The sequence below is a fragment of the Cyclopterus lumpus genome, chromosome 15 (genome assembly GCF_009769545.1).
Source record: "Cyclopterus lumpus isolate fCycLum1 chromosome 15, fCycLum1.pri, whole genome shotgun sequence".
In the NCBI taxonomy this organism is placed as follows: Eukaryota; Metazoa; Chordata; class Actinopteri; order Perciformes; family Cyclopteridae; genus Cyclopterus; species Cyclopterus lumpus.
Window position 1 is genome coordinate 13,543,891 of NC_046980.1, and position 6,000 is coordinate 13,549,890.

The following is a 6,000-nucleotide window of genomic DNA, read 5'->3' on the forward strand; positions in this document are numbered from 1 at the left end:
TGTGTGTGTGCGTGTGTTTGTGTGTGTGTGAATAGCTGAACATGTGTATGATAATCAATTCCACCGCCTCGCTACATCTAGTCATACAATGTCATGTCTTTCTCTGTCGCTCCCTACTTTCCTCGACATGTATTATACATTCGTATGCTTTGTCCGTCTCTTTTTTGTGGCGGCTCCATTATGAAGATTGATAAACTTGGCCGTCTTCGTGCCCTGGTCTTTCCGTCGAGCTACACAGGGTGGCCCCAGACCAGATCACAGAGTTTCTTTGCTCAGGTACCTTTAATCAACCAGTCATTTTTCAAACTCTAAGAGAAATCCCATAATTTTTTTTAGAGACCACCTTTGACTCAGGAAATTACACCTTCTCCTGTTCTCTGACTCCAAGGAACATGAGCTCTACCTGTCCTCCAAATGCCCCGTCACCTTCAACAATGAAGGAGGCAAACTGGGGCACTCATCAGCCATCAGCAGAAATCTTTTTGACATTTTCAGGGGAGTAAAGTCAGGGAGAGAGAGGTGAGACCACAGTGGGGGTGAGAGGGTGAGAGTAAAATGGAAGGGAACTATAGTGAGGAGAAGAGAGATTTGTGTTCAAATGTTTTGGCAGCACAGCGTGAAGGGTCCACATGTCAGAAAAGGTGGTTTCCATTTTATGGCCAAGAGAAGCAGGATTATGTCTATAAACTGTGGGATGGTTTGACTGTTGGAGCCAATACTGAAAGCATTTCATGTGGAAGCACGGACACATCCAGAGACCTTAAAACATTTGTCTGGGATCTTGCAGAATATGAAAAGAGGTTATTGAGTGTGGTTTTGTAGCCGCGCAGGCGTTCACATGCTGCCAAGACTCCACTTTAAAGTGAAAGAAAGAGTTCCTATAGAGGATTGATCTAATCGATTATGTTTTCCAGACATTTGTCACAATCAAATTGTCTTGTTGGGGTTTGTGCAACTGTGAAACGAGCAAGAAAAAGTACCTGACCCATATACAAAAATGTATTTCTGATTTATTTCCAGGAAGAGAAATGTTAGACTTCATTTATTAATGGGTTTATTTGGTTGTGAAGATATGACATTTGGTAAAGACAGGACAAAGTGGTTACTGTATGTCCATAGCTCCACAGTACCATAGCTAATGTATAATATACCATATCCAATGGAAACAATTAGTGCTGTAAAAAGCCATACATGCAGCATGACAGCAGTCTGGTACAGGAAGGGAGGAGTGTGTTTTCTGGAACTTATAACTGTCAAATGGCACAAAGTGCAACCAGACTGCAACGATAATCAGAACCGTGACCCAGGAAGCGAACGCGGCGACAAAGACAATCACAGAAGGACGGGGTGAGGGATGAAGGTGAAGGAAGAGATCAAGAGAGTGCTTCAGAAAGAAAGGGACAGAGAGAGTATATGTCAGCACCCAGACTGAACATAAATAAATGGAGGGAGGAGAGCAGATGTGTCGTGACTCAAAGCCTGTCCTTAAATCTGCTGTCACGAGAAGAACACTTGTACTGTCACTAAAGAGAGAGAGTTAAGACCCAAAGGAACAAGCGTCTCATAGCTCTTCCTTGTAGTAGATGAAACTGAAACCATTCCCCATCTGGATGGATTTAGATTAATTACAGTAAGTAGAGCCTTCAGTCTGCTAATCTAAAATGACACGACATAGAGACAGAGACAGAGAGAGACAGAGAGAGAGAAAGAGAGAGAGAGAGAGAGAGACATTTGTCCGGGATATGCCAACAGTGCCACAATAAACGCTATATTGTAATTCCATCCAAAACCAGCTTATGTTGTATGATCTTTGGCGCTTAAGAGAGTCTGTTTCTGCCTTAGAAAAGCCAGAGCTGCTTAGGTTGTTTTCTCACCTCGCTGAGAAAGGTCTGTTTACAACCAGGACTTCTGACTCACAAGCATTAGAGCCGGCCGCTCTTTCTCTACATCACATACTCTGTATGGTCACATTGTCGTGACTTTCATGACTGTAGATGCAGGGACTAATTATAATACAGGGTGGGGGACACGTTAAATCAACGCATTTGTAGCACATGCACACAGGGATATTTTCATGAAGGCAAAACGACTTATTCAGGTCACCTATGATGTAGATACAAATGAGTAGAGGAGAGGATAATGTTAGTGTGTCTGTCTGTATGCGGATCTGTGTGCCCACAACAAAAGGCAATCACACCCTGACAGAGGGCAGTAGGAGTCACATGTCACAATGCAGTATACAATCCTTGACATAAACAAACAAATATGTCAAGAATGTTTTTGTTGACTGTTTAAACTGGTTCCAGACCTGAAACAGCCAGACCACTGATCAGCCATATGGATACAAATCAAGATGCATGACAATTTACTGAAATACAAAATATAGATATAGAATGATGTGACAAAACTGGAGCACAAACTGGACAGGACGGTTACATGACACTTATTTATGGCAGACGACATTTATTTGGTTTGGGTTATGTTTAGGTTTTTGACAACAACAGAACTTCAATTAAAGGTTTAAACCTGAAATTTTTGTTTGCCCACTTGGATATCAACATATCATAACATTTTAAGTAATGTGTTCGCAAACTGTTGCTGATTTACATATCCAGAGGCATTTGGAGTCGCGTTTGTGTCCACCTGACAAATTTAAGTCCATTATTCACTCTCTTTTAGCTCTGTTTTAGTCCCTTCTAACTCCTGAGTGGAATGTCTTGCCCTTTAGTTTCTGAATGCGTCATTAGCGAGCATGTGGATGTAAAGATAACAAATGTTGTCAACGAATGCTGTTTTTCTGTTTCTATGTGGCTTCTTTTTTTAAACACTATAAGTATATTTGAATGAGGCTTGGTGTCAGGTCATTAAGTGGAAAAGTTTAACAACCCCTGATGAACTTTATTGCTTTTTTAAACTTTTTTTTTACTCACAGCCTTTGGGCTTGTAAAAAAGACCTTTCCACGCTGCTTAAGTCACCGAAAGATCATCTGAACGCCGCAATAATGTTTCAAGTTCTACTTGTTACACATTTTTGCACCTGTGAAATTGGTTGGTTTGGTGTAGATTACCCTGAATGGGACTTCAGTGAGCGGAGCAGCAGGCACAGCCCTGGAGCCGGCCCAACACATGCCTGTCTAATGGCTGAGATATGTGAGCGGGACAGAGCACGCTGCACACTGCGCCTCATTGATGAAGACGGGAAGATTTTCCTCTGACCAGGCATGGAAGAGCAAGGTGGTCCACCCTTGACATTTTTCATCTGGGAAAATTGGTATGTGTGGGGTAAATGTGCATGAGAAAGAGAGAGACACAGTGGTAAGTGAGAGAAAGAGGGGAGAGAATTATGCTTTTCCTATTCCAAAGTTTGTGTTGTCCAAAACTAGCATATGTATGGTAACCACACTGGAAGAGGACATAGGCAGTGGTTTGGAACAGTGGCCTGGCTGCCAATGTGAGACTGCTGTTCTTCCATCAACACAGAACAGTGGCATGTCTGCCCACTGCATTAGTGAAAAGCACCATTGTATTTAACAATTAACTGGTTTGTTCTTACCTTCATTTATCTGGGCAGAGTTGGTTCAGGACACATGGTCTTACGCAATATGTCACATTCTTTCAGTCATGCCAAGTTTACTCGTGCTTCAGCCGTCTACTGCCGCCGGCCTCGCACAGCTCCAATTATGTGCTTTCCTCAAGGGCCGCTCAAATATACAGTAGTTGCTTTAGAAGAACATTAGTAATGGATTAATCCCAGTCTAGGTCGCCCACTGTCTAAAGAATGAGCATGTTATTTCTAATATTCACACATATTCACATTATATACGTCTACAAATCATGCACAGCTTAAATCAAAACAAGCATTAATCTATTTAAAAAATAGTGAAGACGTACAGTATGCCTTTATAACTACAACTATGTGTGTTATAAAACTTTCCTCAACAGTTCACACACCACTCAATCACACTTCATAGTTCGAGTTATAGCTGTTAACAAAGACAATAAACAAAGCATTTACAGCTTATGATGACATCCAGCTCTTGCTCTTTTTGAGTTTCAATGCACTTATTATTTCAAAGTGCCCTGTACGTGCGTCTGCCAAATGAATGTAATGCAATCTAGTTCAATGGTTATCTGCTGCTTATACATGCTAAATAAGATGTGGTTAAAATAAGGTTACTCAGTCGACCTTAACTTGCTGGTTTGTCTGAGACAAAACTGACTTAGTTTATATTTTCATCTACTTGAGCTTCATTTTGTTGTCATCCTGAACTAGAATAGCCTGCAGTGCTGTCAATGTGTCCATAAATGGATCACCGGAGAACGTTCTGTACATATATTGCGATGGCACCATAAAAAGAGCCCTTACGTTCTTGTTTTTAACTTTGTGTCAGAAATGTTCACATTGATAAATGTGGAAGGTATGTGAAAATAACCTTGTGAGGGCTGCTGCTCTGCAGATGACAGTTCAAATAAGAAAGTACTCATAAAACATGGCTGGAGGAAAGTAGAAATATGCAGTTACACAATGCCATTGGCCTGTACAAGATGATGTTGGTTAAGTGATGCTAACGTTTGAGCCAAGATTGTTAAACCACATGAAACTCATTTCAACCCTTTGTTACATCAGAGGCATTTCGATGGTCTCTCTCAACTGGCCCAAATCATTAAAGAAAGAGACCATTATAAACTTTTTCTCTGTGGAAAAACAGGTCCTATTGGTGCAGACTAGGAGTATCCCAAAGAATTATACTTTTAACTGTGATGTGTGTTTGGCTTTCCGTACAGGCCAGTGAGTGTGAGACCTTTCTAAATGTTTTTTTTAACAAGGGCTGACATAAATGCCGAGACCTTTCCTCCAATCAGCCAAAAATGTTATCATGCAATCTTTCACAGAGATATGGGAAAAGCTGTCCCTGTTTGTTGAAACTCCTATCTCTCTATTTCTCAACAGAGGTGAGGTCTGATCCTTAACTGATGACCCCGGCTATTACGGAGACGAGCACATCGCGCATGTGGACACACACACACACACACACACACACAGACAGACACAAAAAGATGAAGAGATAGCGTGAAGAGGAAAGATGGGTTCTCAGGTTCTCACTGTCCTCGCTGACATATTCTGGATTATATGTTGAAAGACAAGCAAATGGATCGATAAACACACCCATACACGCAAACAGATCAAGTGACAGGAAAGTGTTTAACAATGAGGTCCACGGCTCATAAATTATAGCGGACCTTGCAACACACAATTCACTCACAGTTGGGTTCAGATTACGAACAGTAACACTTGGAACAACACCGAAGATTAAGAGCCGAGCCGCTAAAATACTCTATACGCCATACAGTCGCTCACATAGAGGTTGTCGAGTCAAATGGATGTGGTCAAAGAACAACCTGGAGAGCTTCAAAACAGTCAACATCCTTTATTTAAATAAATCAGCGTTTCAAAAAGCCCGGCATTTATTTATTCTACATATCCAATTGTGTGAATGTAGCTGGAATAGCTGTGGCTCAGCCTGACCTGTGGTTGCTTTGAGCAGTTAACTTTAGGTAAACAGTAAAACATATTACAGTAGTGGGGTTTCACTGTCTGGCAGTCACTGAGCTTGGGTTGACTCTTCAAAACTAAATCAAATCTCTACTGATCCCTTTCCATTTTCTTTCCCTTTTTAAAAAACAAAAACACAGATCAAAATGTAAAAAATGTCACAAGTTTCTATCAACTTTGTGCATTTTTTTTGCAGTATTTCAGCAGTTGGTGAAATAAGTAAAGAACTGTTTCATATTTTTGACATTTTAAGTGGAGTAAATGTGTCATGAATATCCTTTGTTGTCAAGAGATCTATGTTCTTCATGGGATGTACTCTAATCGCCATTGTTCTCAGTAGACTAAATCAAGTCCCAAGGATCAAACATTCGACATGTGCTGCTTTAAATAAGTTGCCAGACGAGAGACTGAAGCTGACACTCACATACCCCAGTTTGAGGAAACAC